The sequence below is a fragment of the Solanum stenotomum genome, chromosome 2 (genome assembly GCF_019186545.1).
Source record: "Solanum stenotomum isolate F172 chromosome 2, ASM1918654v1, whole genome shotgun sequence".
NCBI lineage: Eukaryota > Viridiplantae > Streptophyta > Magnoliopsida > Solanales > Solanaceae > Solanum > Solanum stenotomum.
In genome coordinates, this window is record NC_064283.1 from 32,147,614 (window position 1) to 32,151,787 (window position 4,174).

General features: G+C 31.4%; 1 pseudogene; it reads left to right on the plus strand.

Moving 5' to 3' along the window:
* Positions 1 to 2,324: 2,324 nt before the first annotated feature.
* Positions 2,325 to 2,974, plus strand: LOC125854236 (agamous-like MADS-box protein AGL62; annotated as a pseudogene).
* Positions 2,975 to 4,174: the final 1,200 nt, after the last annotated feature.

Here is a 4,174-nt window from a genome sequence, read left to right on the forward strand (position 1 = left end):
ACAGTTGGGTCTCCATGGATGGAAGTAACATCTTTGATAGGGATAGGCATTGTGATTTTGTCTTCTACTTTATTAAAATTCGTTACATAGTTCAATGGTGGTTTTGGTGGTGGTTCATCAGCATGGAGCGTAGGCCATCTATCGCTGGCGTTGACAATGACGCTTAAATTTAGGGTTTTGGTACGAATTCCTTTGGTAGCTCATCACTAATGGAATGCCAGATTATGGTAAAACATAGGTTGGGCAGAGACAAGCAGAAGAAAGTTTAATTAGGACAAAGTTTATAGAGGTTGTAGAAACATCAAAAAACTGAAAAATACTAATGAGTCATTTGGAAGGGAATGTTAGGAGAAATAGTCCATGTATTTGTATGGTATTATTTAGTACTATGTTTGGTAGGAATTTAAGGCCTATGTATAACTAATTCATGGATTAGTTACACACCCAACTTGATGTATGATGTATAACTAATACCTTACATTTGGTGATATTAGGAATACATAGAATTTAATACCACGGTATAAATCTATGTAAAACAAAAAAAATATCCCTCAGAATTCTTTTAACGGTTTTGTTTATTTTCTGTATTTTATGTTTTATATTTGTATTAATAAATTTATTTAAATAAATTAGCTTACAAATTTTATTATTTAGAGAGAGTTGTTTGTTGTTAAATAAATCCAATACAAATCAATATAATATTTGAAATGTCAGTTGTTTAACATTTACTAATTAAAAAGGTAAATATATCACTACATGGAGTTTGTGATCTTTATTGAATGTAGTATTGTTGATATATATATATATATATATATATATATTAAGTTCTAAATAAATAATTAGTGGTTTTGTCTTGCTGAGAGTGAAGAGGGATATTTTTAACTTAGTGAAATTATGAACGCTGTCATTTTAGTCATACTTGTTATTTCTTCTTCAAATAATTCTTTGGTATAATTACACTAAGTGATCCTTCGATCAACCTTTTGACTGTATATAATGTATATTTAAACTATAGCTCATGTATAGATGAACTATATTGTATAGTTAATGTCTATTTTCTATAACTTACAACAAGCTCTATTGTATAATCAATGTATACTTTCTATGATTTTTGGCTATTTTTTATGTCAATAAAACTTTGTTATATTTGTTATAAACTAATTACTTTATTGTATATATTTAAAACTACTCCTATATTTGTCATAAACTAATTCCCTTCTATCATAAGCCTTAAATAAATGTGAAAATGTCTACTAGAAATCTGCAAATTTTCCATCAGGACATTATATACAATGTGAGATTTCTGTCGGAACAACGCGGTATATTAAAATCAAAAAGTGATTAAGCGAAAACCTTTCCAATTCGAGCACTAAATTGCGGTATAAATAATAATAATATTTATAAATTCAAACGCCCTCATATGCTTGATGTGATACATTGTAGGTCTTTAAATGATGATTGACTAGGAAAATTCAATGGTAAATGCAAAATTCGTGATACTATTAAAACATTAAGGGGTCGTTTTGTGTGACGGATAAAGACAAATAATCCTGGGATAATTTTTTAGTACCCATCAATTCTTTGTTTGGTTACAAAGTGTGGGATAACTTATCCCAGGATTAATAATTATGATTGAGATAAGTTATCCCTACTTGTGGGTGGTGTACTAATCCTGGAATATGTTATCCCGGGATAAAAATGTAAAATAACAAAATTACCCCCTTAAACCCTCTTTTATAAACAAACAATTTATTCTTAGAGGGTATTTTTGTCAACACACAACTTACTCTTAGAAATTATGTCATGCATATTTGACAAACCAAACAACCAATAAGAAATAATCTTAACATAACTAATACTATCATAACTTATCCCAACATAACTTATCCCATCATATTTAATCCCAAGATAACTTGTCTTCAAACCAAATGACCCCTAAAGGTTTTATTAATCATTTAATATATATATATTTTTAAAAATGTTCTCAGATAAAATGGCAGTCAAGTGCAATCCAATAATATAATTCTAATTAAGAGAAATATTTATCCTCTAATTATGATAATAAGATCTATATCTACCGAGACAAAGAATGAAGGGAAGTGAATCTATGATAATACGGTCTATATCTACCGAGACAAAGAATGAAGGGCAAGTGAATCTAATGTTTTTCATTTTCAATACTTTTCTTCAATGCAAAAAAGGAAAGAACATAAATTTATAGGCTCCCCAAGTTATTTTAAAACATAACTTCCTATATAAAGTTGTTGGTGTTAAGACCAAAACTCACAATTTTACTTTCACAATTTCTTAGTGATAATTTAGACATGACAAGAAAAATCAGCAAGGGTCGTCAAAGGGTTGACATGGTGAAAATCAAGAAGGCGAGTAAATTAGGAGTTACGTTTTCTAAGCGTCGTGCTGGTCTGTTCAAAAGGGCTAGTGAACTTTGTACGCTATGTGGTGCTGAAAATGTCATTGTAATATTTCCCCCGACGGCAAAAATGTATTCTCCTTTGGTGACCCTAGCGTGGACAGGTTGGTGGAGATGTTCCTTGGGAGGAACCTCCCTCCACTAAATAACGATGTCCACAATCAACAAATCGTGGCTTGTAAAGAAGCTGGTATTTGTGAGCTCAATACCAAGCTCATGAACCTCGATGGGGTTCTCCAAATGGAGAAAAATCACGGAGAATCCCTTCGAGAAATTAGGAAGAGAGCTGATGGTGTATGGTCGGAATCTCCTATCGAAGAACTTAACTTATTCCAACTTCAACAATTGAAGAAGGCATTGGAAATTCTAAAGCAAAAGGTTGAAAAAGAGGCACAAATGGTGAATAATAATGCATTCCCATTTGAGACATTGGGAAGTGCCTGGACTCCTCCAAATTGTGCTAGCTAAAGTTCTTCATATGGACTCAATGTTGGTGGACCCTTTGCTAATAGGGTTAGTGGATCCATAGTTCCCAATTACTAGTGTGCGTGTTATGGAATTGTCGAAAGTAAAATTAAAAACTTAAATATTATATTAAGTGTCTAGGTTCATTTGTCATTTGAGGTGTTCAACATGAAATGTTCATGAGTTATGATTCAATCGAAGTTAGTACTAAGTGTTGTGTTCATTAGATAATGTTCATCAGTTATGATTCAGTCGAAGTTAGTAACTTAATTATATATGTTATGTTATTAGTCCATTGTCATGTTGATTTTATCCTTTGAATTGCATAACATATAATCTCTTATTTATCAACATATATCAAGATATTACAAACTTGTAGAAAAAACGTGATATGCCTATATTATCATATATCGCGCTAGAATTTATTTCTACAATACTCTCTAGAATCTCCTCCAGATTACGCAACCCATGCAGTATTAGTTACTCAAGCATCGGAAAATTATCATTACTTGCTTCCCTCCTTTGCAGATCTGCTTCAACAATTCGTAGATATTTTAATTTGTGAAACACAACATCTTCATTTAGTGTCCAATCTGTTCCAGCGAATGTATAAAACCATTCGAGATTGGGTAAATTAGCCAGCAAAGTCATGACTTCCCATGATATACAAGTACATTTTAAGGAAAATATCCCTAGAGAAAATCATGATCGGGTCAATTGATTGTAAAATCTTTAGCTCTTTTACATTCAGAGTTCTTCTTATGATTTCCGCAGCAAAAGGAGAATAATGAAGATAAAGTATGTTCAAGTTATTGAAAAGCAAAGTTTTTTCTTCAATACCATGATTTTCTGCCTCAAGAAGATTAGATATATATATATATATATATATATTAGCAAAGTTATTCAATTCTTCCAGAAACATATCTCAAATGTACAAGTTGAGGTATTACACAAGAGAAATAATATTCAATTGAAAATACACCCAATACCTTAAGCAACTTCAACTGTAAAACATCTGTTTTGGAATATCTACTTGCATTGAAATAAAGGTGCGGATTATACCATTGCTATGTTGCATACGATAATCATGTTTCTCTTCAAGTGTAGATAGAAGGATCACTTGCCGTTGATCATATATGGATTTACTTAGGCATAGTTGGCAAAGAATATCATGAATTTCACATTCTTATCCTTCCATTAGTCATTCGTGTACAAGTCAAAATTAGACTTCTATCAGTTAACTCTTCTAGATACTCCTATGCCATCACTTCTAATCTT